Genomic DNA, 6,501 nt, shown 5'->3' on the forward strand with positions numbered 1-6,501 from the left:
CCGGCCGGGACCCTCCTGCTCCGCCCCCAGCGAGCCCGCGGTGCTCGGCGCTGGCGCCCCTTGGACACACGTGCCCAGGCTCCGGCTCACACTTGTGGCTGAGTTTCATCCACAGAGTCCCCCTCAACGCTCGGCAGGGCGGGGCCGTGGGGCTCATTTCATTCACCTTCCCTCCCCCGGTCCCGGCTGTCCTGCTCTCCTCAGCCCTTGACACCAAAGAGTAGCGCTGAAACCGCCTCTGAAGAGCCCCACACCCCTAATGAGGGTCAGGTAGCACCGGGTTTCCTTTGGCCAGGGGTGGGCAAACTTTTTGGCCAGAGATCCACATCTAGATATGGAAATTGTATGGTGGAACATGAATGTTCACAAAATTGGGGGCTAGCGTGAGGGCTCTGGTTGAGGGTGTGGGCTCAGGGCTGGGGCTGGGGATGAGGGGTTGGGGTGCAGGAGGTTGCTCTGGGCTGGGACCGAGGGTGGGAGGGGATCAGGCTGGGGCAGGGGGTTGGGGCATGGGAGGGTGTCAGGTGCAGACTCTGGGAAGTGCTTACCTCAAGCAGCTCCCAGAAGCAGCGGCATGTCCCTCCTCCAGCTCCTACACAGAGGCACAGACAGGCGTGTCTGTACGTTGGCCTGTCCGCAGGTGCTGCCCCTGAAGTTCCCATTGGCCGCAGTTCCAATACCACTCCCTGGCTGGAGCACCAGTGCAGGGCAAGCCCCAGACTCTGCTCCCTGGCGGGAGCTCAAGGGCTAGATTAAAATGTCTGGAGGACTGGATGTTCCCGGGGCCGTAGTTTGCCGATCCCTGCCTTAGGCCAATGGGAGTCACTGCACTAGGACAGAGACTGCCTTTGTGTGGGCAATGTCTAGTGCAGTGAGGCCCAGGTTTTGGTTGGGGGGGACTCTACACGCTATGGCGATACAGCCAGATAATAAACCCTGCCAGTATTCTAATCTGTTGTTACACTCCAGAGATCTTCAGCTAGCAATGGTGACGTTACATCATATTATTATTTGTTATCTGTATGGCATAGCACCTGGGAGCCCTAGTCATGGACCAGGGAGCTGGCCAAACACAGAACCAAAAGACAGTCCCTGCCACAGTCCATTGCTATAGACCACAACAGTATTTTTATTAGGCTAATTCTTTGCTATAACATACTTATATTTGTCCTTGATGTTAATACACTTTGTATTGACTTTAACCTCACAGTGGCTTTTTGAAACTTAAAGGGTATGACATGTATACATTGGCTGCCAGCTGTTAGTCAGCTCAAGCCCCAAAAAAGGGACACAAAGAATACTACCAAAAAAACATTTAGAAGACACTAATTTTTTCAGATATAACTCCAGCAAATCCAGGATGCCACTATAACCTGAGGCTGCACCATTCTCACTACAGCAGCCTGTAATAAACATGACCCAGCTGTCTACCCTGCCTCACTGCAACAACTTTACTATGAATGTTTTGCTAGCTTTCAAGTGCTGGAGGCTTAAAGACATTAGAGCAATCCCTGTGCACTATTCACTGGGGATCAGGTGGTTTTACTGTAGCTTTTTAGCAAAGGAACTGGCTTTAAATATTGATCACAACAGATGTTATTACTTGCTGTGTGCTGAGCAGGGGTTTGCAAAACCCACCCACTGACTAGTTACAAGGGATTAGACTAGAGTTCTAATGATGGTCAGAGGAATAAAGTTGCTACTTAAGAGAGGCTGCACTGGAGACATGGAAAATATTATTACAGAGCAGACTGTGAGGTTCTGAGTGCTTGGCAGTTCAGGGGGCCTAGCCCCTCCCAGGAGCAGGCCTTCTGAAAGAATAAAAAATAAAAGAAACACTATCTTCCATGTATGACCATGTGTGGCTGTGACAAAGGAATGCAGGGAAGCCAAGGAGCTGGGAAAATAAGAGGCAGCGTGGTCTAATGCTCACAGAAAGAGACCAGGAATTTAGGACTCAAGCTCTAATTCCTCCCTTTGTCACTGACTCACTATGTGACCATGGGTAAGTCATTTAATCACTCCATACCTCCATTTACTCATCTGTAAGCCTTACCTAATCAATCAACATAAAGCCAGAGGTCCTCAGTGGTCTTGTGCATATTATGCAGAGTGGCATCAATGGAGAATAATTCTAAGGGATTTCCTCTGTCTCAGGCACTAATGCTGCTATCTCTTCAGTGCTCCTAGTCCCCATCACACTGGGGCACAGGGGATACATTCACATTGCACTGCTTCTAAAGCTCTCCTCCTGTTCAACCATCGGTCTCAAGAACACTCTGTCCTGGCATTGTCATTGTTCAGCTAACAAAAGCCATAAGTAAGACAGGCTCCACTGACTGTTTCGACAAGCAGCACCAAAAGCAAAGCTCAGCCCGCTGGATTAGCAGAAGCTTGTTCCACAGACAACAGAGCAAAAATTTAGTTTTATACAGCTATGGGACCCAAACCAAAACCTCAGACTTTGAGGAAATTCAGATCAGGATCCAGACTTTGTGGTAGACTTCTCGCCCAATACAGCCCCTCCAAAAACTTTGGGATAGTTAACCTCCAGCTCCCAAACTGAACTTTGCTGATTGGGCCCAGCACTAGCTTTAAAGGACGAGAGTTAATTCTCCCTTATTCTGAACGAGGTGGAGAGTAGCCTTGTGTGAACCTCTCATTTGAAATAGTTTTGCTCTGAAATTGGAAAAGGGCCACATTGAGACAGGCCGTGTTTTCCCTTGGCTAAACCTTGCTGAAACCCCATCAGCAAGGCAACAGGCTCCCTAATTTGCAGGCACTAGAAGTGGGCCTACTGGCCATATTTGAGAACATCATGTGACTTAGCCCAGGCAAACTTATTGTACAGCAGAATGCATAGGTGTGCAGCACCTCAGCGCGCCTGGGTCTCCCGAGTGGAAAAGCTCCTTGTCCAACTTGGGCAAAATGTACACAGCTCACTGCAGGGCCATGAGATGGGACCCAAAGCTGATCTTGAGTGTGGCTGAGGGGCAAGTCAAACAGTGTGACCTCTAGAGCTAGCTCCTACCACCTGTGACACTGAGAACTTGACCCACAGCTTGGCTTCTCCCTTTCGCTTGTCTTCTCCTCTGATGCCAACAAGATAAAGTTACAGATGTTTTTCTGCAGGAAAATGGAATAGAAGGCCTGATCCAAGTCCCTTTTGGTCCATGGAGAGAGTCCAGTTGGTTTTAGTGTTGATTGCACTCTGAAAGGGCTGGAGCCAATAGACAACAGCAGAGAACAGAAAATGAGAGAGAATGTGTGTGTGAGGGTTGGGGGGGGGGGAACGAGGGTGTGTGAGAGGCAGAAGGGGGTCAGAGACAGGGGCATGTGGAAGTTGATGTGATCCATTCTCCCTCCATAAAAGAAACAATTCCTCTATTTGGAGTCAGCTGTCCCTAATGCTTCACTTTATTTCATGGCAAAGCCTAGCAGGCCCATTCCAAGAACATGCCAGCTCTCTGCCCTTTCCACTTTATCACAAGGCAGCATGACTAGCTCACTTTGCCAAGTGGGAGCAGTTCAGAGGCAGGAATAGTCTACGGGGTGTTCTTGGCTCTGGCTGCTGTGCTTGCCAAGCTAAGGGGAACACCAATGGGCTGTTCGCTGGGACCAAGCAAACGGCTTTATCTGCTCCTTCAGCACACATCTGCCTTTCCTGCCAGCCTCTTGGGATTTCCTTCCCCTCTGGTTCATTTTTTCTGCCTTAATTAAGCAAGCTGCACTGCAGTGGAGCTGCCAGTGACCCAGTTCCCAGATGCTTTCACTCTCAGTCCGCCTTTGTTAAACTCGTGGGCAGAAGGATGCTGGCAGACGAAACATTCCTTAGAAGTGGTGGACACAAAGGAACCCTTCTTCTCACTTTCACTTCTGGATAGCGCTTGGGACTGTTAATTGCTCTCCCTGGCCCAGCATCAGTGGCTTTACAGGTGGATGCATCCGCTTGTGGAACTGGAGCCACTGTGCTACAAGCAAGGAGGGTCATCAAATCCCTTCGTAAAACTCTCCTTTGCAACGATGCCTACAAAAAAACTTGACAATGGTTAGGCAACTGGTGTGCAGAGAGTGCTGCCCATGATGCTGGTCAATATTGTTTCCTTGGTTCCCCCAATCTGTTCTGCCTGTACCCATCTCTTTCTTCTGTCTTACATTTAGATCATGAGATCTTTAGGGCAGGGACCATCTTTTTGTTCTACATTTGTACAGCACCTAGCACAATGGAATCCTGGACCATGACTGGAGCTTGTAGGAGCTACTGCATTACAAATAATAATAATCATGATGCCAAAGAGGTCTAGTAATATTTCACCATTTCTGATTTCATTTGTAACTAAGAGCCTAGGAGAGCAAACTTTGCGAGGGAGGGGGTTACTATTAAAGGGTGCTGTGCTAGAAATATTCAAGTTCACAGTGTGCCTTTAAAAATGTCTATCAGAAAATGCAAACAAGAGCAGTAAAGCTCAATTCACATTTGGATCCAGGTGAGGATTTTGAAGACTCTTGGGGCAGAAGAGGTGAAGAAGGAGGAGTCTGGGGCTTTGGTTCTGCCTGTTATAAACATGGGGGGCTTTGCAACATTCTGTTATAGATTCTGAACCCCCCAAAGTTTGGTTCCTGAGTTTGAGCTTAGTAAAGATCTTTGAACTCTTTCCTTTTCATCTCATTGTCCATGGAGACACATTCCTCTGTTTCTGCTGATGCCACATGTGCTGATGTCCCCTGGCACTAAGTGAGGCTCCAGTGGTCTCCTGTGATGCTGGAAATAATGCTTGATTAATTTTTCAGACGCAAGGCTTGGATTGTGCTGCTGCTTAGCTCATGGGCACCAATGTAAGACTGTGGCTATGTAATGATGTTTGCTCCTGCTCCCTGTCTGCCCTAGCCAAAGGGAAAGTGCAGCGGGGGTGGGAGGATAACAGCAATCAAAAGAGAGACTACATAGCTCCACACCATACTTCGCTAACATTCCCTTTCACACAGTCAATTCTGTGTGTGCTTCACTGACCTGGCAGAATAGGGAAGAGCTGGCTCCTTGCCAAGGCCAAAGGGAGCGCTGGGTCTTTGTGTATGTGGCACTTGTCCATCTCTGTAATTTACTGAATGGTTTCTCCTCCCAGCTCCTTTCCTCTGCTAGTCAGATGGGGAAAAGCATCCAGCTCCGGGGAAATGAGAAAGCAAGCACTGTGATCATGCTCTGTTAGCTCTACTCCATATGTCAGGGCTGGGCTCCTTTAGACCCATGAATCTAAGAGCTTTTGATCATTTTCAGAAGGGTTACTCTGCTCATCTGTTCTGGGTTTAAAGAGTAAAGCAGATCACGGCTTTTTTTGGTCAGTGGCCGGAAATCTTTGAAGGGTCCCAATCCCAGCCCGCACCCCACCCTCAGCATCCTATACTCCTTACAGTCCCTCCGCCACCCAGCATTGTGATAACCCTCCCTCTGGCAGCTGCTGGAAGGAGCTGTGCGCAATGCCATTCCTTGCATGAGCCAGATACACACAGGGTTCTCCCTCCCCTCCCTTCCAGGGGCTGCTCTAACATTCCCAGAACAAAGGAGAGAGCACACTGCACGTTGCACTGCTGTTACAATACTGATTTGACCAAAGTGAGCTGTTGATTAATCCTGAGCTAGAGCCTAGGAGACAGTTTGGTCCTGTGGTATGAGCTGGGGCTAAGTATCAAGGCTCCTAGGTTTTATTCCAAAGAGACCTATTATTAAGAGCTTTATAGAATTACCATATTCATGTTAAAACTCTCCCTGTCCTCTCTCTCTCAAGCCATTCCATAGATTGTCTGCTGGCCTTGACTGCAATAGAAATAGATGGATTTGCTTTCCCAGGCAACCCACTCGCAATATGAATGCATGCCCTCAAGGCCAAGCCGAAAACAAATTCAGAACAAGCCGATAACAAGGTCTTAGTGCCAAGAAGAAAAAGGATGTAGTGTGAGAAAATATCCAAGAGCAGGAATTAAGAGATTATTTTTTCTTTTGACAAACTGAAAATAATTCTCCTAAAACTAGTGGAGGTTGGCCAATTTCCTTTCACACCTGCTCCTGCTCTCTCAAAATCCCCATCTACCTTCTTAGCCCAGGCACCCTGCGTGGAAAGTCATAATTAAAAAAAGTGATGATGGGAGGGGTGGGAGAGGGAGAGGGAGGAAAAAACATTTTTGAGTCTCAGAAGAGGCTTGTGATTTGGGCAAGGCTCAAGAGAGTTCTTATTTTATTCAGTCTGGTTCACCCAGAATGTATGTGAGAGGATTCTAAGCTCTAAGGGTGTTTAACTCTGCCTGACTTAAAGGGGAGTCTAACTCTGAACCTTGATTCATTACTCCTTGCTAAGTAATGTTGAGATCTAGGAATGGAAGGGATCTCTGGATGGAATTATTATATTTACTTTTCTGTACCTGCCTGTGAGCCTTTATTCTGAGAAGAGATGGAGCAAAAGCTTTCACCAAGCAGGTCAGGTTTGATACTGAGCAAAAGTCAGAGAT

Source organism: Eretmochelys imbricata, chromosome 13 (genome assembly GCF_965152235.1).
Source record: "Eretmochelys imbricata isolate rEreImb1 chromosome 13, rEreImb1.hap1, whole genome shotgun sequence".
Taxonomy (NCBI): domain Eukaryota; kingdom Metazoa; phylum Chordata; order Testudines; family Cheloniidae; genus Eretmochelys; species Eretmochelys imbricata.